This window comes from Amblyomma maculatum, chromosome 11 (assembly GCF_055883805.1).
Source record: "Amblyomma maculatum isolate TAMU_Amacu chromosome 11, ASM5588380v1, whole genome shotgun sequence".
NCBI lineage: Eukaryota > Metazoa > Arthropoda > Arachnida > Ixodida > Ixodidae > Amblyomma > Amblyomma maculatum.
In genome coordinates this window covers 147,220,568-147,246,482 of record NC_139354.1, presented here as the reverse complement: position 1 = coordinate 147,246,482, position 25,915 = coordinate 147,220,568, and the positions used below count along the sequence as shown (strand labels likewise).

General features: G+C 47.5%; 1 long non-coding RNA gene and 1 pseudogene across 1 annotated transcript in view; both read left to right on the top strand.

Moving 5' to 3' along the window:
* The window catches only part of LOC146175139 (uncharacterized), a 119,525-nt gene extending 111,392 nt beyond the window's left edge, over positions 1 to 8,133 (top strand). The window contains exon 5 of the long non-coding RNA XR_014701857.1: positions 8,003 to 8,133. This is a non-coding gene — a long non-coding RNA (uncharacterized LOC146175139). The remainder of the gene's footprint in view (positions 1 to 8,002) is intronic.
* Positions 8,134 to 11,745: 3,612 nt separating this feature from the next.
* On the top strand, positions 11,746 to 12,579 carry LOC146175138 (uncharacterized; annotated as a pseudogene).
* The last annotated feature ends 13,336 nt before the right edge of the window (positions 12,580 to 25,915 follow it).

The window sequence follows — 25,915 nt, the reverse complement described above, 5'->3', positions numbered from 1 at the left end:
AAGATGCAACCATTGTATATGTTCCTCTTGAGCGATACCGGTAAACTGCTAGTCATAACCTGCGAGTGCTTGCCAAATGCGCTCCATCCCAATCTTATTCTTCTTGTTATTTCCTTTTCATGGTCCGGATCTGCGGTTACTACCTGTCCTAAGTAGACATATTTGCCTATTACTTGCAGTATTTCGCTACCTAATGTAAACTGCTGTTCCTTTCCGAGGCTGTTGAACATTACCTTAGTCTTCTGCATATTGATTTTCAAGCCTACTTTTCTACTTTTCCTGTCTAGGTCATCAATCATTATTTGCAGATCCTCCCCGGAGTTGCTTAGCAAGACAATGTCATCAGCAAATCGCAGGTTACTGAGGTATTCTCCATCTACCCTTATCCCTAACTGCTCCCATTCCAAGTCTCTGAATACTTCCTCTAAACAAACTGTGAATAGTACTGGGGAGATTGTGTCTTCTTGCCTAACACCTTTCTTTATGGGAATTTTGTTACTTTCTTTACGCAGAACTATGGTTGCTGTGCAGCCACTATATATATCTTCCAGCGCTTTCACGTACGGCTCGTCTACCCCCTGATTTCACAATGCCTGCATCACCGCCGAGGTTTCAACAGAGTCAAATGCTTTTTCGTAATCAATGAATGCTATGTATAAGGGCTGGTTATATTCCGAGAATTTTCTATCACCTGATTTATGGTATGGATATGATCGATAGTAGAGTACCGTTTCCGAAACCCTGCTTGATCCTTTGCTTGATTGCAGTCTAAGGTTGTCCTGACTCTATTAGCGATTACCTTAGTAAATACCTTATACGTAACAGACAGTAAGGTCCTTAGAGTCCCCTTTCTTGTGAATGAGGATAATGTTTGCATTCTTCCATGGTTCCGGTACCGTCGATGACAGCAGGCACTGCGTATACAGGGTGGCCAGTTTTTCTAGCACGATATTCCCCCCGTCCTTCAGCAAATCTGTAGTTATCTGATCCTCTCCAGCTGATTTCCCCCTTTTCATAGTTTCTAGTGCTTTCTTGATCTCGTCCTTCGTCACTGGTGGAAGTCTGACTGTTTTCCCCTACCGCCAATCTCATTACGGTCCTGACTACTTTGGCTACTGTAGAGATCTGTATAGAACTCCTCGGCTACTTTGACTATCTTTTACATATTAGTGATGACGTTGCTCGCCTTGTCCTTTATCGCATACATCTGGTTTTTGCCTATGCCCAACTTCTTATTTACCGCTTTAAGGCCTCCCCCGTTCTTTACAGCATGCTCAATTTTCTCCATGTTATACTTCCTTATATCGGCCACCTTGCGCTTATTGATTAGCTTTGAAATCTCGGCCAATTCAATCTGGTCTGTTGGATTGGAAGCTTTCATACTCTGGCTTTTCTTAATCAAATCTTTCGTGTCCTTAGACAGCTGACCGGTATCCTCTCTAACTATCCTACCGACTACTTCTACCGCACATTCAGTAATGATATCTCTGAAATTATTGTTCACTGCTTCTAGGGTAATGTCGCCATTCTCGTTTAGAGCTGAATATCTATTCTGCAGCGAGATCCTGAACTCTTCTGCACTCCCCCACACCACTAATTCATTGATGGGTTTCTTTCTTACTAATTTGTTGCGTTCCTTCTTCAGATTTAGGCTAATTCGGGACCTCACCATCCTGTGGTCACTGCATCGCACTTTCCCGATTACCTCTACGTCTTGCATAATGGCGGGGGTTGAACACATTATGAAGTCAAATTCATTTTTAGTCTCCCCGTTAGGAGTTTTCCATGTCCATTTCCGGTTCCTCAGTTTGCTGAAGAAGGTATTCACGATTCTTAAGTTATTGCGCTCTGCAAACTCAACTAGTACTCCCCCCTGCTATTCCTAAAACCAATGCCATAGTCACCTACTGCCTGGTCTCGTGCCTGCTTTTTCCCTACCTTGGCATTGAAGTCGCCCATTTGTACCGTATACTGCGTCTTTACTTTTCTAATTGCCGATTCTACATCTTCGTAGAAGCTTTCAACTGCATGGTCATCATAACTACATGTAGGTGCATAGGCCTTTACAACCTTCTGTTTATATCGCTTCTTAAGCCTAAAAACGATGCCTGCCACTCTCTCATTAATACTATAGAATTCATCTATATTACCCGCTATAGACTTATTGACAAGGAAACCTATTCGTAGATGTCGCCTCTCTGGTAAACCTCGATAACACAGTACATGCCCATCCTTCAGTACAGTATATGCCTTAATCGGTCTCCTAACCTCACTAATCCCTATGATATCCCATTTCATACCCTCTAGTTCCTCTAATAGCACTGCTAAACTAGCTTCACTAGCTAGGGTTCTAGCGTTAAACGTTTCCAGGGTCAGTTTCCAATGGCGGCCTGTCCAGCGGAGCCAGGTATCCTTAGCACCCCCTGCTGCGTCACAGGTCTGACCGCCGCCATGGTCACTTGTTCCGCAGCCGCTGCTGACTGAGGGCCGGGATTTTATGGTGCTTATCCTAGGAAGTTGCGGCCAATTACTGCACCAGGGTGGCCAGCTCCTGTTCTGGTGAGGGAGTGCGTTGCCGGAGGTGTTCACCGGCATCAGGTGGCACCCCAAACCTGTTTATGCAATTCCATCGACACGCGGATATTTTTTTTTTTTTTCATCCGGTGGAGAATTGCCCGGCACCGAGGTTTGGACCTCGGTCCTCTTGCATGCGAGGCGGATGTTCTACCGCTACGCCACCGCTGCAACTCCCACCGCTGCAACTGCCACCGCTGCAACGATATGCTGAATCCATCGCAAAGTTCCTTGTTATTATATTTCGTGCTTCATTAGTCACTGGAAAATTACCGGATGACTGGAATATAGCCAGAGTTGTGCCCTGTTTCAAGAAAGGCGACCGTTGATTGTTAGGAAATTATCGTCCGGTAAATCTGGCATTCTCATGTTGTAAGCTAATTGAACATATTATTGCCAATGAGATCAATGAATTTCTGAATAAACACCCGATACTTTCTCATTTTCAGCAAGGATTCAGAAAAGGCTATACGACAGTTACACAACTAGTGACCGTAATACATTCACTCGCCTCAATCCTTGATAAAAATGGTCAGATTGGTGCTCTGTTTCTTGATTTCAGCAAAGCTTCGATACTGTTCCACATGACAAACTGATACTATAACTGCGACATACTCAGCTTTCAGATATTTTAATCGTATGGATAACGAACTATTTAACAAATCGCCGCCAATTCGTAGCAATTAATGAGCAACAATGTGGCTGTCTCCCGGTAACATCAGGAGTCCCTCAACGAAGTGCCCTAGGGCCATTACTTTTTTAATATGCATAAATGACATCACCACTGCAATTATTTCCACTGTGAATATCGGTTTGTTTGCGGACTACTGTGTGCTCTTTCGCGAAACTACTTCATCATTTGATCAACTTTATTTAAATGCTTCTCTTGCTGGTATATTTTATTGGTGCAAAATCAGGGGAATGCGGCTGAAAACTGAAAAAAACTATTTCTTCGCTTCTCTCGTCAAAAAGCTCCATTATCCTTTAATTAAACGTTAGGTTCGTCGTCTTTGCAGGAACAAACGAATTATAAATACTTGGGTGTCACAACTGCTAGCAATTTATCATAGAATTTACACATTGATAATATCTGTTCGTCGGCCTTGTGTAAATTATATTTTTTGCTGCACAAGCTTAAACGTGCTCCACATAACGTAAAATTGCTTGCCTATTATTCCTTAATTAAACCTAAACTTGAATATGCATGCAAAGTTTGGGACTCGTTTAATAAACAAAATATTAAATGTCTCGAAAGGGTACAGAGAAAAGCAGTACGATTCACCTATTCCAAATTCTCACGATACGACTCTCCCTCAGAAATAGTGCGGGATAATGACATTGAACTTCTAAAACATAGAAGGAAAAGCTTACGACTGCGATTACTTTTCAAGCGTTCTAAAAGAAATTTAGCCTTTGACTCTTCATCTTATCTGTCTCTTTCAGCATCTAGGTTTACTCGACACCATCTACTCGACATAGGTTTACTCGACACCTAATTTTGCATGAACGGATGTATTCAAGTTTTCGTTTTTTCCCCGAACTATTGCAGATTGGAATGATTCGCTATTGCCTGTTTCCATTGATTGATGTATTGTTCATTCGTAATATTATTGTTCCTTCATAGATCACTGCCTTGTCGTGGGGAGGGGCTTGCGAAACTCGATGAAGTCGTGAGCTCTGCTTTGTAGGGCCACCCAAGATAGACAGGTTACGGCAGAGAGTTCTGACAAAATGGGATCCACTGGAGAAGGCAATGGCAACCCACTCCAGTATTTCCTGCCAAGAAAACCCTATGACCAGTCACAATAGCATTAATGATATGGCGCCGGAAGAGGAGCCCCCCAACTTGGAAGGCGTCCCACATGTTACTGGGGATGAAGAAATCGCGATTCCTAGTAGCTCCAGGACGAATGAAGCTGCTGGGCTAAAGCCAAAAGGACGCTCAGTTGTGGATGTGTCGGGAAGTGACAGGAAAGTCCGATGTTGCAAGGAGATATATCACATAGCAACATGGAATATAAGATCTATGACGCAAGGTAAACTGGATGTCATCAAGCGAGAAATGGGCAGATTGAACATTGATATCTTGGTTATTAGCGAGACCAAATGGACCGGAATGAGAGAATTTATTTCCGGCGACCATTATGTCTCTTATTGAGGGCACGAATTCAGGAGAAGGAATTTGGTCGCTCTCATAGTAAACAGAAGAATGGGCAAATCAGTGCGAAGGTACAACTCCAAAAACCACCGAATGATTTCACTTCGGATACAAGGTCACCTTTTCAGCATACCAGTTATCCAAGTCTATGCACCAACCACTACTGCTGAAAAAGCTGACGATGAGAGATTTCATGCTGACCTGCAATGCCTTTCCGGCCACACTCCATCATCAGATGTCCTTTTTCTTATAGGAGACTGTAATGATAAGCGGGGAGTAAAGAAATATCCGGAATTACAGGTAAGTTCGGTCTTGGTGAGCCAAATAAAGCTGGGCACAGGCTAGTAGAGTTTTGTCAAGAAAACAACCTGACCATAGCGAATACTCATTTTCAACAGCACGAGAGGCGCATGTACACATGGACTTCACCGGACGGTCTGTACAGGAATCAGATTGATTAGGTTCTTTGCCGGCAGAGATGTAGAAGCGCTATACAAGCAGTAAAATCAAGGCCTGGGGCCGATTGTAGTGCCAATAATCAGCTTCTTGTTGCCAACTTTAAGCTTCGATTGAGGAAGCCGCTGAAAACTAGAAGGCCTTTCAGGAATGATTTGAATCAAATTCCATCAGAATATGCTGTGGAAGTGAGGAATCGATTTCAAGAAGTAGATCTAGAAGAGCCTGAAGAGATGTGGACTGATGTTCGTGATATAACACAAGAAGTTGCTACTAAGGTAGTTCCAAAGCAAAAGACAAGCAAGAAAGAAAACTGGTTGTCTGAAGAGGCTTTGCAAATAGCTGAGGAAAGGAGGATGGCAAAAGTTATGGGAGAAAGAGAAAGATACAAGGTTCTCTATGCGGATATTCAGAAAATAGCAAGAAGAGATAAGAGTGCCTTCCAGAACATACAGTGGCAAGCAGTTAAGGACAACAGCCAATTGAGGAACACAAGAGCTCTGTATAAGACAATCAAAGATATCAAATGAAGCTTCCGTGTTAAGCTGGGCGTGATAAAAGACAATCGGGGCAGGGACCTCACTTAAGCCTCAGAAATAAAGAAGAGGTGGCCGGAATACACAGAACTGTAAAAGAAGGACCCAGATATGCAAACCCAACATACGACGGTTGTGAGAACTGATCTCGAGCCAGGCATCCTGAAGAGTGAAGTTGAATGGCCCTTAGCCAGCCTTGCTAAGAACAAAGCTAGCGGAATTGATGGCATTCCAGCTTGGTTGCTTCAAAACCTCCACCATGAAGACGCTGTTAACGTTCTGTATACATTATGTCAGAAAATTTGGACAACCCTGTAGTGGCCACAGGATTGGAGGAGGTCAGTTTACATCCCCATTCCAAAGAAAGGCAGTGCCAAAGAATGTTCCAACTACCGCGCGATAACGCTTATTTCGCATGCTAGAAAGGTGGTGGTGAATATCCTCGAAGCTAGGCTGCAGCAGTATGTGGATCGGGAGCTTCCGGACGTGCAAGCTGGGTCTCTCAAGGGTAGAGGAGCTAGAGGCCAGATTGCCAACCTTCGCTGGATCATGGAAAAAGCAAGAGAGTTCCAGAAACTCATCTACTGCTGCTTTATTGATTATGCGAAAGCGTTTGACTGCGTAGATAACAGCAGATTGTGGCAAGCTCTCCTCATCTGTCTCCTCAGGAACCTGTATGAAGGGCAAGAGGCCACAGTCAGAACTGAGCATTGTCTTACTGATTGGTTTCCGATTAAGAAAGGAGTGAGACAAGGCTCATACTGTCGCCTTGCCTATTTAACCGATATGCTGAGTGCATTATGAGGAAGGCCTGTCTGGACGAGTCCAGCTGAAGTGAAGATTTCTGGGAAATGTATCAACAACCTTAGATATGCAGATGATGCCACTTTAGTGGCAGAATGTGAAGTGCAACTCAAGAGACTTCTGATGCGCGTACAAAACGAGAGTGAAGTTTGGGCTTAAACTTAACATTAAAAAGATGAAGATCATGGCGTCTTGCCCTATCAAGTCCTGGAGCATCAAGGGACAAGAAGTGGAAGCTGTGACAGATTTTCTCTTTTTGAGCTCCAAGATTACCCCGGAAGGAGACTGCAGCCATGAAATTAGGAGACGCCTGCCTCTGGTAAAGAGAACCATGGCTAGCTTTGACCGCCTAGTAAAGAGCAGAGACCTTACACTGCCAACCAAGACCCGTATAATTCGTGCTAGAGTCTTTCCAGTTGTGATGTACGGATGCGAGAGTCGGACTGTGAAGAAAGGTAACCGCCGAAGAAATGACGCGTTTGCATTGTGGTGCTGACGGAGACTCTTGAGAGTTTCATGGACGGCCAAAAGATTAAATCAGTCGATATTGTCGACCATAAACCATGACTGCTCATTGGAGGGTGAAATTCTTAAGTTAAAGCTCAGCTACTTTGGCCATCTGATGAGAAGAGAGGAGTCGCTGGAGAAAGATTTGATGTTGGGAAAGGTTGAGGGTCGCCGTAGAAGAGATAAGCAGCGAACGCGATGGTTAGATGGCATCCTCGAGGCGCTGCAGATGAAGTTATGCGATGTTAGGAAGATAGTGAGAGACCGGAAAGCGTGTCGTGACGTGGTCCATAGGGTCACGCAGAGTCGGGCACGGCTGAACGACTGAACTGAACTGAACTGATTATTATATTTTACCACCCTGCTTGAACCTGAGCCAGGTCTGCAGTATCTAATAAATAAATAGAAAAAGATTTCCTGCTGAAGGCTTTTAGGCCCAACAAGAATCTGCGCGGTCTTGTTGAGTTCGAAGTTCTTCAGAGGGATGTCTTTGCTTAACGCGAATGACGCCAATTGACGCCTGAACGCAGCATGAAGGGTTCATATGCTTCCGGATAAATTTGGGATCCATTCTTTTTCGCAGCACTCAGTGCAGCTAGCAAGCAGCAAGCAAAGCTTTTCAGTAGAGGTTGTGTTACCTTCTCAAGGAATGTTTGTGCTAGCGGAATAACTTTTGTTACAGCATCATTGCTAATAACCTGCTAATGCTAAGCATAATGCTCCCCCAAACGGCCCGATGCAATTTTTTCAGTTAGCAATATTCTCAGAAGGGCTGGAGTGTGCAATTACGAGTACGAATATAGCTAGTGCAATGGGTTAACCAAATGGTCGTGTCGCACGACAAATTTTCATTCCTGCGCGAAGACGATATTAATTTAATTAAAGCTTTACGTCTGTTATATGATTTCTAAGGGTAAAACGGTAGGATGTACGTTTGGTAATTTATAAGATGTGTTCTTGTTTCCAGATGTCGTCTGTCTCACGACCCCTCTTGTAAACAAATGTTTACTGGAGTCGGCCCGTACCCTAAATGCTGTGGGGCCGCTGTGGCTTGCTCGTGATGCAAGACAATTCAGATAATAAAAATTAACGGCGTGACTCTGTGGTTTTAATGAGCCCGACTCATGTAAAACAAGGCAAGATAGCTCTTTCTTTTGTGCAGTGTGAATATCTGTAGTCGGTGTTTCCTCCCTAAAGCTGTTATCTTCATTTCTGCTACTTATCACATCCTAGTAGTTCTCAGTTTTGCGGCCGCGGCATTGAAGATAAGTTAGTAAGTGGTAGTTGCAGCGTCCATCGTCAACTCTTGCTTTCGTTTGTCGGTTTTGTTTTGAACAAAATACTACTAGTCATCGACACCTCACACGCATGTTCTTACTTGAAACAGAATGATGATGAAAATTGCGTGCAGTCAAGTTCTGCCCAAACATATAACGTGAACACTGAATACATTCGCGAAGAAAACGCAGTCAGTTTCTTTTTTCCCTCTTCGCTAAGAAAGTGAAACTATTAGAAGTTATAGGCTCAATCTTTTTCACTGCTTTTTATGCGCGTGAACTCCTGCATTTAAAACCTTATTTCAATCTGCGCCACAGTTAGCGTCGTAAACGCAGACCGGAGAACCACAAATATTTTTGTTGCTGAAAGGTGGGGGTTTTATTTGTCGAAGCTTCGGAAGCCAACCACGCGTAACAGCAGTCCGGCATCAGCGAGGTAAGCTAAGCGCGTACAATAGGCGATGATCATGCAGCTGGAGCTTAAACCCACATTTTTAATTACATAGGGCCCCGAGTGGATGGCGAACCATCCTGGCTATTTAAGGGCGGACAAGACCGCGGAGTCATTGTAAGGCTTGAGGTGTTGGACATTCATAATCTCGTGGCTACTTACATGGCAGTCGGTACACTGCATGAGGGGCTCAAAGATATAATTAACAGACGTTCATTTCGATAAAGACACATGATAGAGGATTTTTATTTTTTTTTTTTGCAAAAATTCCTCCAGTGCCTGACGTACTGATAAATTTAAAGCCAGACAAGAGATCCAGACGGTAAATGCGTGGTAGTTGGGTGTTCTTCCAAGGAAGCTCCTTGTAGGCATTGGGTATCGGTTGTGAGGGATCGTCCGAACTGGCAGAAGTTTTCGGTGTGCATTGCATCTTATGAAACAGCGGTGCACTCAGCTTTGTGAGAATGGTAGTGCAGCGCAGTATCAAACGGAACGGTGGAACCGAGGGATGTGATCCGTTAAGAAGGGAGAAACCCAGGTAGCACAGATGGTGGGGCTCCAGTAGGTCCGATGTAGGCAAGTGGGGCTAGGGCAACCATCATATAACCTGCATCGGTCCCCGATGGGGCAAATGTGGGCAAGCACCATTTGGGATTGCCCCTGTTCCTTCCACATGGGTCCCATAGCGGCGTTGCTCAGGCTAATACAGAGCACATTCCTGAAGCCAGACCGCAAGGGTGCTTTGTCGGATATTTAAGGGCAATCCAACCTAAATGTGGGCTCTTTAGGGGAAAGCCCTCATAGATCCGAAATGAGGCCACCCCCTTAAAATCTTCGTGGGACCTACATCGGCCGTAGTGGGGCAAAAAAAAATGGACATGCCCACATGCTGCCCCAATCAACCCCTTGTAGGTTACTTAAGAGCAGGTGAAATATGAATAAGAGCTCAATTTGGGCAAACCCTCGTGAAGCCCAAATGAGGCAGCCTTAGCTAAACCGTTTCAGGTCCCACATAGGCTGTTATGGGGCTGGAAGGCGAGCGTTCCCGCATGGTACCAAAATTGATCCCTTGTGGGAAATTTGAAGGCACGTGCAACCGCAGGTAGGCTCTAGGTTCAAAAACAACACCCAGCCCAATTGGGGCTGCCCACACAAAACCGCTGTAGGTCCCACATCGGCCGCAATGGGGCTAGAAGGCGTGCGTCCAATTGTGTAATGATTCTTTCCAACCTTTATTTGTATTAGATGCTGCCCTATATTACTATTAGAGATAATTTGTATAACAGTTATTGCCATATTTAGTCGGTTAGAAATATTACGTGACTTTAGTTCTAGCGCTCATGCAAATTGCGCTAAAAATACTAAAACATAGTGATTGCTAACTGTTGCTGCTAATGTGGTTGCTGTCGATAGCCTGCAACACCCGGCACCAAATTGCTGTTTAGAACACACACCTCTATATCCTTCATAAGATGTACACGAAGTCATTTCGGCTAGATTAATGTTAAGAATTATTGTAAAATTTAATATTGTGGCTTTTTAGAAAGGGCAGATATGCATAAAATAATGACTTAAGTATGTGCAAAAATAATGATTGGGAAAACTTGGACTAGGGCTTCCCATCAATTTCCTGCGTCGGACCCCTATGAGAATAATGTGGGCAAGCCCAAGTGCGGTTTCCGCTATAGAGCCCGCATCGGTCCTATGTCATTATCTGATGGGCTAACCGAAATAAAAAAAATAAATGTTCATCCAAAGCGGCTGCCCGAATTTGTCCAAAATAGGACCATCTTGGCAGGATGTGCCCTTTTGGCAATGCGGGAAAAAGCATATGCCTCAAAATAAACTATTTGAAAGTCAGCGCTCGTTTTGGTTTCCTGCTGTTGTGTCTCGTCCATATTTTTTACGCTGTTATCTGAAGATGTTATGGCAGCAATATTGTGGAGAAAGCCGTCCCAGTCAGCTGCAGCGAGGAAAAAAATGTACTGGCAAAAACAATGGTACGGGCACGTGGATGCAAAATTTGAATAGGATGACCGATGCGATGGGATCTGCGTTGTGGAAGTGCGCAAATGTACGTTTCTTGTTTTATTGGTGAATAAAACAACTTGTGAAACAAGACAAGAGTGGCCATACGACGGCTAGTTGAAAGATCATGTAGACTTGTTTGCGATTTTAGGGATGATGTGCTAACTTTTTAAGAGTACGAGGAGGGAATGAATCTGATTGCCCTGTTTTGAACAGCTGCCACAACTTTTCTTAAATATGCTTGATGATGGTTCCAGATGGGTGATGCGTTTTCAGTTTAGTTCTAACGAGAGAGATCTACGCTTGTAGTCTTACGTGTTGTGAAGCGCCCCACAGGTGACGTTTTAAGAAACTTACTGTTTTATTAGCCGATGGTATCTGGTTGGTCAGATACAAACGCGAAGATGAATCATTAGAAATGGTGACAGCTAAGTATTTTTATGACTGGACGAAGTACTGGGGAGTTAGAGACTGTGACTTGGAAAATACGAGTATTGCGACGGTGGTGAAAGCACGTGCTCTTACATTTGTTAGAGTTGAGCGTCATCATCCACTGGGAGCACCAGTTTTGCACTTGGCGCCGATCTGCCTGAAGGGATTCTTGATCACGATCGTTAGACACTGAGCGATAAATGACGCAATCATCGGCGAACAAGCGGATGTGACAGAATACATACTGTGGAAAATCGCTAATGTTTATGAGGACTAAAAAAGGACCGAGAGCAGCAACCTGTAGTACGTCGGAGGTTACTGAGCGGGCAGGAAAGTTGTTTATTAATAAGCGACACGGCGTGCAAAATTGTACACGCGGTTTTTACGACCTTTTTTGAGTGTTCCTGTAGTCGTTCTGAACGCTTGAGCTGCACAGGCCGCATTCGAATTTCCCGCTCTACCGGATGGTGCTGCCATCTCGTTATTGCCGCGCCAAATGCGTTACCAAAAGAAGAGAACAAAATGGACGCCTCGACGTTCTACGGCAGATCAAGTAAGTGCTCTTGTTTTTTTACCTTTTTTTTGTGTAGGTAAAGCGTTGACTAAGGCAAAACTAAAGCTGTGGTCTTAATAGATAAGTGGTACAGATCACAATAATGTGAAATAATTTTTTATTGTACCTCTGGTTAGGAAACGGCGGTCATGTTTACCATGGCGTGTTCATTTGTACAGAACGTGTCACATGCACCCTTCTGGCTGCCGCTGCTTCAACCTTGTGTAACTGCTGCGAATGAAGGGTTTCTGCATTCCTGAGCCTTTTTTATTATAGGCATCAAGAATCATGCTAGAATGAGCACGTAAGGCTCTGAACTCGTCCATTGACCAGCTTTTTGATGCGATCATGAATAGAGTTGTGTCAGACGCGGATCTCTCTGACGACGAAGTCGACGATCTACAATCAGTTGAAGCGGTAAGTAGCAAGATGAGAAGTCTCGTGTTAGCAGCTGCATAAATTTGCCTTCACATTTATAGGAAACTGCATCGGATGACGAGCATGACCCAGCAATGCAACTGGCAGCCGCCGACGATGATCAAAGTGACAGAGAAGAGCTGCCTGCAAAAAAAGTGAAACATATCAAGTGGGGCGCCAAACATTTCGCTCCAGTGGACACGCGCTGCACATACCAGCCGCTTGGCGGGTCAACGCCGGAGGAACCGCTACAGTATTGCATGAAGTATTTCACAGACGAAGTGTTCGAGCGCTTCATGAAGCACACAAACATTTATGCCTTGCAGAACACAGGAGCCGAAATTTCGTGCTCCTTTGAAGAGATGAAAGTGTTTTTGGAATTTTGATTTACATGCGAGTCCTGAAATTCCCACGTGCCCGCATGTATTGGCAAAAAGGTACCCGAATTCCTGCAATCGCAGATGCAATGCCGGTAAATAGAGTTTCTAGGCTGCGAAGCGCACTGCACAAAAGCGACCAGAATGAACCAAGGAATGTATCTAGCCTGGAGAAGTTCTGGAAGGTGAGGTCACTTATTGATGTGGTTCGGTTCCGATGCCTTCAACATGAAGAGCTTGAACACAACTGAATTGATGAGTAGATGGTGGCATTCACTGGTAGGGTCCCAGTGAAGCAAGTGGTGAAGAGCAGGCCAAATCCTGTCGGAGTCAAAATCATCGTGCGGTGCAGCACCGATGGCCTGGCGCATGATTTTGAATTGTATCAAGGCAAAGGCACCGGTATAGACAGAGAGTTCTCGTACCTTGGGCTAGGGGGCTGTGTAGTAATGAGGCTTGTGGAGTCGTTCCCAAAGCACCGAAACCTCAAGTTATTTTTTGACAATTAATTCACATCTGTGTTGCTTCTGAAGGAGCTGAAAAGTATTGGTATCCTTGCCACTGGTACAATCAGGTGCAACAGGCTGCTCGGTTGCAAGCTGAAGGGCGAAAAACCAATGCGAAAGGAGGAGCGTGGGAGCTCCGATATCAAGGTGACTAAAAAGAGGACGTAGCCCTTGTGCGATGGAAGAACAACAATCTGGTGACAGTGGCCTCAACACACGTCTCCACTGGTGAGGCTGGGGTTGTGAGCAGATGGAGCTCTTCCAAAAACGAGCGCATTGAGGTGGAATGCGCACAGGCTATTCTGGAGTACAATAGTCACATGGGTTGGGCTGATAAGTTGGATTTCATAATGTAGCTCTATCAAATTAGAGCAAAAACAAAAAATGACCTGTGGGGGTCATTTCACACCTCACCTCGTTTCGCACCTGCACACTCATGGTTGCGGTATTTACGAAATTACGACAAAGGCAGGATAGCGAAAGAAGCTGTGCGCATACTGCAGGCAACCAAGAACGACGATGGCAGCAGACAAGTCAGAATCAAGTGGTTCCTGGCGCACGCGGGCGAGCCGTCAGACCCCAACACCGACCACAACGAGACGGCACACGCCGAGGCGCGCGCGCTAACGGACCGCGGCTCGGCCGACTGGCCGCTGTGGTTCAGCACCAAAGACCGAGTGACCGACTACAATGAAATAACCAAGGTGTTCCGCCACCAAGGTGTTCCGCCTAGCTCGCAGAACTCTTCCACCCGCTTGCTCGGGGCTCAGTCGAGAGCAAGCCGTTTTATTCAGACAGCTACAGACGGGCTCACTCCCCAGCCCGTCGCTGATGCATAGAATGCATCCCGAGACGCACCCGACAGACAAATGCAGAGTCTGCCGAACGGAGACGGCCGACTTCGCACACATGCTGTGGAAATGTAGCAAGTACCAGGAAAAAGCTAAGTCTGGGAGGATCCCGCCATGACTGGAAGCAGCCGCAGGGAGCGACAATCAAGAGGAACAACTCTGGGCCGTCCAGCAGATCATCAAGGCGCTGGCCAGGCAGGGAACCAGCGAGGCGGCCACGGCTAGCAGGGACCCAGGCCGCGCGGCCGGTGCCCAGAGGACGAAGTAGGCCCCGTCCGGAGCGCGCGTTCTACTGCAGGCCCCGAATAAACGTTTTACCAATCCAATCCAATAAGAGACGCTTCTGCAGAAGGTCTTGTCCGAAAGAACACGATGGATATGCTGCAGCTTCAAACTGACACTGCCGAGAGCCTGCTCATTTCCAATAAACCTTTGGAGAAGAAGCGAGGGCGACTAAGTTCGGAAAGTCTGGAGAAGGTACAGAAAGCACCTCACAATAGTGGGCCCCTTCATACAAACTCTGTTCGTTTTGATGCTAAAGCGCACTGGCCGCAAAACGTGGAAGCAAGATTCCCACAGCATTGCAGGAAACCTGGATGCAATTCCGAATCACGAGTGCGATGCAGGAAGTCCGAAGTTGTCTTGTGCCTGTCCGCCACTAATGATTGTTTTTATCAATTCCACACCAAGTAAGGAAGTCGGCTTATCAAAAATGTCTTCCATACCACTAACGACCACAGATTCTATTGTGTATTGCTCAAATCCCATTAGTTCTATACAATAAAGCCTTCGGTTCTTTTTGCCTGATTTAGTTGTATTGAGTCACAGTGTGTACATATCAGGAAGCGACCTCATTTGTAAAGTGCTTAAGGTATTGTGCTGTTTATGATTTTTTAGTAAAATATTGGTTGTCAAGAGCATGCAGAGGAGTTTGAAATTTTTTTGATGGGTGTTTCCTAATGTGTGTCGCAAAGGGCTACGAACTGAGAGCGAAGGGTGAGGAATGCTTTATTTCATAAATTATGTTCGGCTGTAGGTTCAACATGGAAACCTTAAGAATCAAGCATTGATGAGGTACTTGTCGATTGCCTTAGCGAAATCTTGAGTAAGTTTGTAGGTTAATATTGTTATGTGGTGTACCATGCTGACATTCAGCAAGTGAAGAAGATAACGTTGAGTGTTGAGTGGTGCGGTTAAGCGGTGCATGTTAGCGCTGATCTGTCTGAATTGTACTCTTTTTTTTTCTTTTTATTATCATTTTATTTATTTTACAAATTTAATTATTTTTTCATTGATTTCTATTACTATCGACTCAAAATTCCAAATTATTTCGGCAACACTAACTCCTAACTAATAGGTTATCTTTCATAAAGTCAAATTAACATTATGAATTATATTATGTCTCCTACGATGAATTCTTCCCAATCCCCCACTGAGGGTATGTGCCATGTATAATGATGGAGAAGAAGAAGAAGAAGCGGTGCCCATCGATTCCAGAGGGGTGTTGCCTACTGGTGCGTGATTTCCACTCGTACCATCTTTAGTGGAGGTAAAATAATCGATCCCGTACAGCAGGATGGATCTCTGCACTGGATGCCACGTCGGTACCGTCACAATATCCACAGATGCCACCTCTACGGCCGCCGCCTGTTACGTGCGGCGCGCTGCCCCTCGGTAGCGTTGGCCTGGCGGCTCCGTGGACGGCGGACGGCATCAACGGTCCCAGCAAAGACGAGGCGTCTTCTAACGAAACAACCTTTACTGCAACATCATAAATAAACGGGCAGAGAAGCTGACCTGGAGAGAATACAGACACTCTCACACAGCTGGTGTCTAGCGTCGTGCCAACGGCGCGTCAAAGTAGTCTCTATCTCAGCGGAGTCGGCCGCTGCTTTTTATAGGCTTTCCAGTTCACAGGGAAAGGGAACCCTCACAGGAAATGGAGAGCCCGGCAAGTCTGGGCAAGATGGGATGACTCAATCGCAGGTGGTCCGAACACATCTCTTCCACCTCCTGCAGACGGGCGAGGGCGGCGCTTTCTCTCACGAGCTCCAGGCTTGGCCGGCGTTTGCACACACACGCACGCACACACATTTGGCGCGTGGCAAGATTACGGCGAGACTTGCCCGCGGGAGGAAGCGTTGCGCGGCCGATGAACGGCGCCGAAATGTCCGATCCGCTCGCGGTTCTGCCTGTTGCTATGCGGTGGCCGCGTCAGCTGTCCCACTTGTCGGGAGAAACGTAACAAACTCCCCGCCGGGGAAGGGAGATCCCGAAGGGCAGGGGACTGCATCCGCTGTCCGGAGGGATCGGGATGTTGCTGCTAGCCGGTGTCGTCCGACTCTGTTTCTCTTGAGCCAGTTAGCCTGAAGAAGTCCTTGGCAAGTCCGGGTTTCCAAGGCACTCTGCAACTTGTCTTCAGGAGAGAGTTCTGACAACCCACAACGTCACAACCACGCTAAATACTCAACCGTTCAGCCAGCAAGCACGGCACAATCTTCACCAAGTTATGCCAGACTATTTCCCTCTTATGCCCCCCTCTATATTAAAGGGCAGCTCAGCAGCACTTGGAACGCGTCCACAAATTTGAAAATTGCGCTTTCAAAAACAGCACTTTCAAACAAAGATAATCAATACAAATGTTCAAAATCCTATGTCAGAAAGAAAAACACCAAGAAGTGAAAACTGAGGCTTCTTCTCACGTTATGGGCTTCGACTTAAGCCATCGGCATTACCGTTGAGATCACCCTTTTCACTAAAGCTTCGGCTGTCCATTTCACGGAACAACCTTGCCTTCCTATTTTTGTACAATGAAACACATGGGCATTAATCACTCATTTTTTAAAAACAACCTATCCCCCTCCTTACGTGTGGCGCACCAATCACGCATTTTCTTTGCGCGGGTGCATTTGTGCCTTCGGGATAGTCGCTTTCTTTTTCGCGATAGCCTGAACTTGCTCCATTCTTTCTCGTGCCTGCCTTTCCGTTTATTTTCTATGGTAGCACTGGAACACAGGCGTTTTGCTTTCTTTTCGCAATCGTTTGCGTTTCCTCTCCTTACGATGGCAGCAATCTTTCTCGCGCCTGCCCTTCCGCGTTTTTCGTCGGCAGCACTTGAATACTAGCCTTCTGCTTTCTTTCTAGCCCATCTCTGACCAGCTAGCGGTCAATGTTCTAGCGGTAACCTGATCTAGTAGGGCACCGGTGTCATCTGAGTGGTCAAAGTGTGGTGCCGCGTATGCGTCGCGGCCAGCAGCGCAGGACTCACTTTCAGTCAAGTCCGAACGACAACAACGGCTGACGTCAGTCCCACTCCTAGGCATTTGGTCTGGCGGCTCGCCACTCAGTGCGTCGTCTTGCTCAGCGCAACGATCAAGCTCCTTCGACAGCTGGGGCGCTTCGGATTGTGTGAGGGCCATGCGTGCCTCGTTCGCGTTCGAACTGGGGTTGCTTTTCTCGTGAATACAGCTTAGCGTGGTATCAGGGCACGAACGATTCTGACTCTGCTCTGGTCGCTCGCTGTTGTCTTCGCAAGTCTCGCTCTCTACAGCGGACGCGCACTCCTCGTCGGTCTGCCCTGGCTGATCACAACTCGCGGGCTGCGCAGTTTCCCTGACCGGCAATTCTTTTTTCTGCGTGCCCTGCTCTACGACACAGTCGATTTCAGAAACTAAAAGTTTCTCCTTTCCTAGCTCATTTCCATCTCCGTCGCGCTCTACACACGCTTCTGCTTCTGACTCGAGAGGCGGCTCAGTTATTGCCAGTTCCCCACTCTCATTTGATGGAACTTCATCTCCTGCAGCTACTTGGGTCGGCGTGCAGTTCACCTCGCTTAACGGCGTCACTCCGGACTTCTCGCCGATTAAGCCTGTGCTAACCGTCTCAGCTAGTGGCTCGACCAAGGTAACACGATGCTCTACTGTTCGAGGATCCGTCGGCTCACTACTGCGGTCACGTTGCTCGGCCGCTTCCCCATGCTGTTTCTCACACTCCGGTGCAAGTTCGATTTGATCCGAAACTTCCGCACTGTCTAGCCATTCGCTTACAGCGGCTTTTAACTGATACGCCAAATCAAAGTACGTCGCGTTACAATGTTTGTCGCTCACATATCTTTTCCGAAGATCCTGAGGCGTTATCCGATATCGTATAAGCAATGACTCTTTTAGTTCATCGTAATTTTTCAAGCGGTCGCCAACCAACCGCTTGATTTCTTCCGTCGCTTCAGCGGAGAGAAGGGCTACCAACATCTGCGCCCAACTATCTCGCTCGAAACGTTTACTTCTGCAGACATTCTCAAAGTCTGCCAAATACTCTGTCATATCCTCGGCGATGAGGAACGGTGGTAGACCATCTCGCGATATTGAACCGTTACACTGCATGACATTGTTAATGGCATTGCAAAGCTTTTCCGCGCTCATTCCATGTGCTGACACCTCCAGCTGTATCAGTTTCATCACGCGGGTAGACTGATTTTCTCTCTCCTCGCGACGTCCCCTACGTTCACGTTTCTCTTCCTCGTGACGTTCGTCAATGATCTCGAGACATTCCGAAAGCTCGTCATCTTCAGCTTCCAACGCAAGAATAGCCTTTAACACTTCTGGTTTTCTGAGTTTGTCTGACAAATCCAGACCCAACTCCTACGCAAACTCCAGCAATTTCGGTTTGCGCAACGACTTCAAATCCAAACCCATGGCTGTTCCGAGTGCTGCCTTCTCTACTGCCCACTATTGCCTTGCTGCAATTAAGCCAGCAACAACGAGAACACAATTACCAGCTCTGTTCTCTACTTAACAAAAGCCTGGCAAAACTCAGTAGAAGAAAGTCCCGCACTCACCAAACCTCGCAGCCAAGAATCCAACGCAGTCGTTCCGCTGCAGGCAACCAGTCATCACACAGGGCTCGTTGCACTGTTCCCTGCTTTCCGCTGAACTGCTTGTTTCACGGGTCACGCCTGGGACATCTCCGCTCTTCCCACCAGATGTTGCACCTCGGCCAGGCCTGGCTCGTTTCACCGACTACGGTCACTGCTTGGTCGCTCTCGTTCCTCCGCTGTTCACCAGTTGTTGGGCGACGGTATCGCCTATCTCGTCTGACTCGTCCCTCCGACCACGTTTACGGCTTGGGCATCATCATCTCACCGCTGCCACCAACTGTTACGTGCGGCGCGCGGCCCCTCGGTAGCGTTGGCATGGCGGCTCCGTGGATGGCGGACGGCATCAACGGTCCCAGCAAAGACGAGGCGTCTTCTAACGAAACAACCTTGACTGCAACATCCTAAATAAACGGGCAGAGAAGCTGACCTGGAGAGAATACAGACACTCTCACACAGCTGGTGTCTAGCGTCGTGCCAACGGCGTGTCAAAGTAGTCTCTATCTCAGCGGAGTCGGCCGCTGCTTTTTATAGGTTTTCCAGTTCACAGGGAAAGGGAAACCCTCACAGGAAATGGAGAGCCCAGCAAGTCTGGGCAAGATGGGATGACTTAATCGCAGGTGGTCCGAACGCATCTCTTCCACCTCCTGCAGACGGGCGAGGGCGGCGCACTCTCTCACGAGCTCCAGGCTTGGCCGGCGTTTGCACACACACGCACGCACACACATTTGGCGCGTGGCAAGATCACGCCGAGACTTGCCCGCGGGAGGAAGCGTTGCGCGGCCGATGAACGGCGCCAAAATGTCCGATCCGCTCGCGGGTCTGCCTGTTGCTATGCGGTGGCCGCGTCAGCTGTCCCACTTGTCGGTGGAGAAACGTAACATGCCCCAGCGGTCGTAATGGCTCAACCCCGGGACCCGGGCACCATTTGTGGGACAGACGACGTTGATGTGGACGAATGGTTGGCCCTCTACGAGCGAGTAAGCGAGCACAACCGCTGGGGTGCAACACGCATGCTGCCAAAGCTCATATTTTATTTGACCGGAATCGCGCGCATCTGGCTTGAAACCCACAAAGACGAGCTGACATCTTGGGACGTATGCAAACAAAAGCTTCACCTCTTCGGCAAACCCATTGGACGCCACCTTGCTGCCAAGAAAGAGCTTGCATGTCGCGCCCAAACTTCGTCCGAATCCTATATTTCCTTCATACAAGACGTCCTATCCCTGTGCCGAAAGGTCGACACAGCCATGATGAGGAAGATAAAGTGGGCCACATATTAAAGGGTATAGTAGACGACGCTTCCTACCTTCTCTTGTCCTCTTGTGCAAGGACTGTTCTACTGTGGACTCTGTTCTCCTGTTGTGCGGGCGCTTCGAGCAGGCGAAACAAAAACGCATATGCCACCATTTTGACCCCCTGCCGAACACAGCTGCTAGCTTGTTCTGTACAGACCTGCTTACTGTCTGCCAGCCTTCCAACCAGACTAACGTGACCCGTATCGTGCGCCGCGAACTCGAGGCCATGGCTCCCGCTGTTTCCTCATCGCAAATGATGGACAACATCCTGCCTACGGTATCCTTCATCCAGGCTGTTCGCCAGGAGGTTGCTAATATAGGCATCTCTACTGGCGACGTCCCGGACACCATCGACTCCAACTCAGCCCCTCCTGTGATCGCCGCTTCCTCTAACCCCAGCTTTATGCCTCGATACCGCTACCGAAATCCTAATGACTGGCGTACCGCTGACGATATCCAATTTGCTTCACTTGTTCCCGCGTTGGTCATATTTCCCGTCACTGCCGCAACGGCTGGTACTTGCCGTCACGCCCAATCCACTATATCAGTCGCAGTGCAGTCTCTGGAGCGCACTGTTCCTCGCCCCAACCTGATCCGCCCCGTGCTGATCATTTTCCACCTGTTCGTGTTTTCAGCCGGTCGCCGTCCCCGAAAACCCGATCTTCTCACTCTCCTCTTGCTCGCCGTGATCCTTCACCGTCTTATACCGGCCGCTTCTGGGAAAACTAGACAATACAGCTTCCGGAGGTAACCCTATATCCGCGACCCAGACTGAAAACCTTCGGTTGACAATTGCTCAACAATCTAACCTCATCGAAGTCATTGTGGATGGTGTTCCTGTCTCTGCCCTTATTGACACTGGTTCCCAAGTCTCTGTTCTCAGTTCCTCGTTTCATTATCGCCTGAAGAAAGTCCTGGCGCCAGCAGTTTCACACACCGTCGTGTCGCCAATGGCAGCCCTGCCGCCATGCTTGGCATCTGTACCGCCCGCGTAATCATTGCTGATCGTCACACACCAGTCTTATTTTCTGTGTTTCAAGAATCCGCCATGATCTTATCGTTGTTCTTGACTTCTTGACCGCTCACTCAACCCTTATTGACTGCTCAACCGGCATTCTATGCCTGGACCTTCCCCTCTGCTCTGAAGACCTCTTCACGCCATATCGCCTCCGATCTGCAAAATATTCCCGCTTTCCTCCTGAGGCTGTTGTTTACATTCCTATGTGCCCTCTCTCGTCCGTGCCAGACGGAGACTACCTTGCGTGCCCCATTACAGACGTCGTCCTGCAGCGTCGCGTTATCCTCTCACACCTCATCGTACACGTATTTCAAAATCGCACCACACTCCCAGTCCCCAACTTCAGTTTGACGACCCAAGTCCTCCCCGACGGAATTTCATTAGCTGAGCTCTCCCCACTGACCAGCTGTTAAGTTTCAGGCCTAGCTACCGACCCTCCCTCTGCTCCCCGTAGAGACCCTTATGCTCCTATGTCGTCTACTTCCCACCGTAATCCTGTTTCCAGCATGATTGCGGCCGACCTGCAACCCGATTCTGTCGGCACGCGCTACAAGGTGTTGCTTTCATATAGCGATATTTTTTTATTTTGGGACCCGCCCTTTTGGCCAAACGCCTGTTGAAGCCCAACGCATCGACACCGGCGGTACTGCTCCTATTCCTATTCATCTCTATTTCCGAGCGCGAGGTAATTCAACGTGAAGTCGACAAGATGCTGGCGAACGACATCATTGAGCCTTCAAACACTCCCTGGGCGTCACCTGTTCTGCTAGTACAGAAGAAAGATCGGAGCTGGAGATTCTTCGTCGCCTATCGCCACACAAGTTGACCAAAAAGACGTCTACCCTCTTCCGGGCATTGACGATGCATTTAATTGCTTACATGGAGCCTGCTACTTTTCCTCCATCGACATTCGCTCTAGCTAGTAGAAAATCTATGTCGATGAACGAGACCGCGAAAAAACAGCATTTTCACTCCTGACGATCTCAACCAATTTAAAGTCATGCCTTTTGCCTATGAAACGCTTCTGCAACTTTCGAACGGTCGATGGACTCGTTGCTGCGTGGCTTCAAGTGGACGACTTGTCTGTGTTTTTAGATGACGCCCTTTTTTTTCTCGTCCACTTTTGACAGCCACCGCTCTCGCCTTTCTGCCAATCTCGAGCTATTCCGCCGCGCCTGCCTTCAACTCAACTCCAAGAAATGCAATTTCGGCGATTTGGAAATCAAAGTTCTTGGCAACTTATTGAATGCTGCTGGTATTCAGCCTGACCCCGATAAGATTAGCGCCGTTCGTACTTTTCCCATGCCACGTTCATCTAGTGATGTTCGAAGTCTTCTCGGCTTGTGTTCGTATATCCGTCGTTTCGTCCAGAGTTTCGCAGCCCTTGCTCTCCCTCTCACCGCACAACAGAAAAAAAATGCACCTTTTTCTTGGGGCCTGATCTGCAGCTTTTTCGAACTTTTACCTGCTCTCACCAATCCACCCATCTTGGCCCATTTCAACCCTTCGCCCCTACCGAACTCCACACTGACGCAAGTTGTCACGCAATCGGAACTATCCTCGCTCAGCTACATCATGGCGCACCAGAGTGATTGCGTATGCCGGCCGCCTACTATCTAGAGCAGAACAAAATTACTCTATCACAGAGGAGTGCCTAGCTCTTGTTTGGGTTATTGCGAAATTCCGCCCTTATTTGTTTGGGCGACCCTTTACTGTTATCACGGGCCACCATGTCTTGTGCTGGCTTTAATCATTCAAATACCCTACTAGACATTTGGGACGCTGGGCGTTAAGGTTGCAAGACTACACATTTTCCGTGGTGTATAAGTCTGGTCGGCTTCACCAAGATGCAGACTGCTTGTCCCGTCACCCTGTCGATCTTCCCAGCTCTACGGCCTGTGACAGTGACGCATGCGTCCTGTCTTTATCGGCCTTTCCCCACATAGCTGACGAACAGTGGTTTTACTCTGCTCTATGGTCTATCATCAACCGTCTGACTACCGGTCAAACTCATCCTGCCCTCGCCATGTTCGCACTCCAATGGGACGCACTATACCGCCGCAATATGCGACCCGATGGCGCTGAGCTCTTGCTCATCGTTCCGAAACATCTGGCACCATCATTCTGGAAACATTTCATGACGCTGCCACGTGTCCCGCACGTATGACAGGTGCGCCGACGGTTTTACTTGCCGGGTCTCTATCGCTCAGTTCAGCACTATATGGCCGCATCTGGGCTGTGCCAGCGTCAGAAAAATCCATCCGTATTGCCATCTGGACGCCTGCACCCTATCTCCATCCTGACGGACCCGTTTTTTTTCTTGGACTCTTCCCGATATCTGCCTTGGGCAACAAATGGGTCGCCGTAGCGACCGACTATGCTATACGATACGCTATTACCCGCGCGATCCCTACTAGCTGTGCTAAAGACGCCGCTGATTTCCTCCTGCACGACGTGACACTGCAACGCGGTGCCCCTAATGAACTACTCACGGATCGTGGTCGCTGCTTCCTCTCCAGAGTGGTTGACGAGGTACTTCGTATGTGCACCGTCCGCCACAAATTTACCACCGCCTATCATCCTCAGACCGATGGCCTCACAGAACGGCTCAACTGTACGCTCACATACATGTTATCAATACATATCTCCGACGACTTCCGGGATTGGGACATTAATCTACTCTTTGTAACATACGGATGGCTACTCTCCCTTTTAACTGCTTTTTGGCCTACACCCGTTAATCTCCATTGATACATCGCTACCGGCTACTGACTCCGCCACCGTGTACTTACGCTCGTGATGCCCCCTCCCGCGTTAATGATGCTCGCCACATTGCTCGCAGCAGGCGCTTTGCATCCAGGGCCCCCAGCAAACCCGTTAAAATAGTTGCCACCGCGACGTTCACTACGCCCCAGGCTTTCTCGTTCCGCTATGACTCCTATCCCGCCGGGTGGGCTTGTGCGAAAAACTTCTACCATTGTACACAGGCCGCTACCGTGTCTTGCGCCGAGTTACCGACGTCACATACAAAATCGAACCTCTGAACCCGAAGTCTTCTGCACGACCAGCTTCCTAATTTGCGACTGAAGCCGTATTATTCACGCCCTGCTTCGTGTACCTAGAACGCACCGGGACTGTGCTTCGGCGGCGGGGGTAATGTTATGTAGTGTACATGCTGGTATTCAGCAAGTGAAGAACGAAGTGTCTGTGTGCGTCGACGAAGACGACGTTGAGTGTTGAGTTGTGCAGCTAAGTGGTGACCATCGATTCCAGAGTAGTGTTGCCTATTGGTGGGTGATTTTCACTCGTAACGATATCAAGGTTGGAAAGAATATCATGTGCAAAAATGGCTGGTTGAGTTTCACAGGAGAACCCTTGCGGAATCCATGCAGTTATGGATGAAAGAAATTATTTGAATAAAACTTGCATACTGCATGAGTTTGCACGGTACACTTGTTAATGAAGGACAATAATTAGAGGTGAATCAGTACAACCTGTTTTGTGTACAGGAACGACCTTCCCCACTTTCCAGTTGTCGGGAATTATTCCTTCTGGGAGTGATTGCTAGACAAGGAACAAAGAATTTTGGAACTCTATATTTAAAGTTTGAAAGACCTTTGAATTCATTTCATCTATGCCTTCGTCCGAGGATTTGTCAAATTTACCAAATATGCACGAAATTTTATTACTTTTCAATGGCTTCAATGGCTTTAGTGATTATAAGAGGTAATTTAAAACATGGCGCGTGGGATTAGTTAGTAAAACAGAAGAAATTGTATTTTAAACGTGTTTGCGCATTCAATATCTCATTCTTTAACTGGAGTTGTTAGTGAGGGTTGCAGGGCGTGTTTCCTTCGGGTGTATCACCTTCCAGAACTTCTTGGGAGTTATCGGCTATCATTTTTGGCTGATCAACTTAGTAAAATGAACGCTTCGCACCTTTATTCGCGGCCAAGTACGTGTATTCAATTTAGTAGTATTTTTCCCATGCCTGTGGGCTTGCTGGACGTTTAGCGGGACGAAATGCGCACTTTTTCTTATTTTCGAGGTTTTGCAGAGCTTTTGTTGACCAGTGCTTTCGATTATTTGTTTCGGAAACTTCGTGTTGGAATCTATTTATTGATCAGTTCAGAAAAGTTATGTTTGGATAGCATCCAGTTGTCGTTAACGCTTCTACCGTGAAGAGCCGTTTGAAACATGCTTTGATTTAGTTTGTGGGGTTTAACGTCTCAAAGCGATTCAGGTTATAAGAGACGCCATAGTGGAGGACTCAGGAAATTTCGACCACTTGGAACTCTGTAACGTGCACTAACAACTCAAAGCACACGGGCGCCTGCCTTTCGCCTGCATCGAAAAGTGGCCGCCGAGGCAGGGATTCGATCCTGCTTCCTTAGGAACAGTAGCCGATTGCCATAATCACTGCGCCACCCCGGCGGTGTCCGTTTCAAACATCAATAGAAAGTTCAGTGTTAACTGCTTCATACTTTTCCTTATTATTGAGGGTAATAGTTTTGTGAGGAGTGTATCCCACTACAGGTGAGAAGTTAAAACCGGCATGAATTACATTGTGGTCACTGATCTTGCGGAGGCACGAAATAAATTCTAGGCTGTCTGGATGGGTGGTCCGTGTCCCCTGCGACATGCGTTGGTTCGGAGATTATTTGGGGTGAATTAAAATTTAGGCAAACGTCTAGAAGTTCTTTCGACTATTCCTGACGGACTATAGGCTGAGGTTGATTGTGCCATTCGATATTGGGATAGTTGAAATCTCCAAATAGGAGAATGTAGGCGTTAGGAAGCTT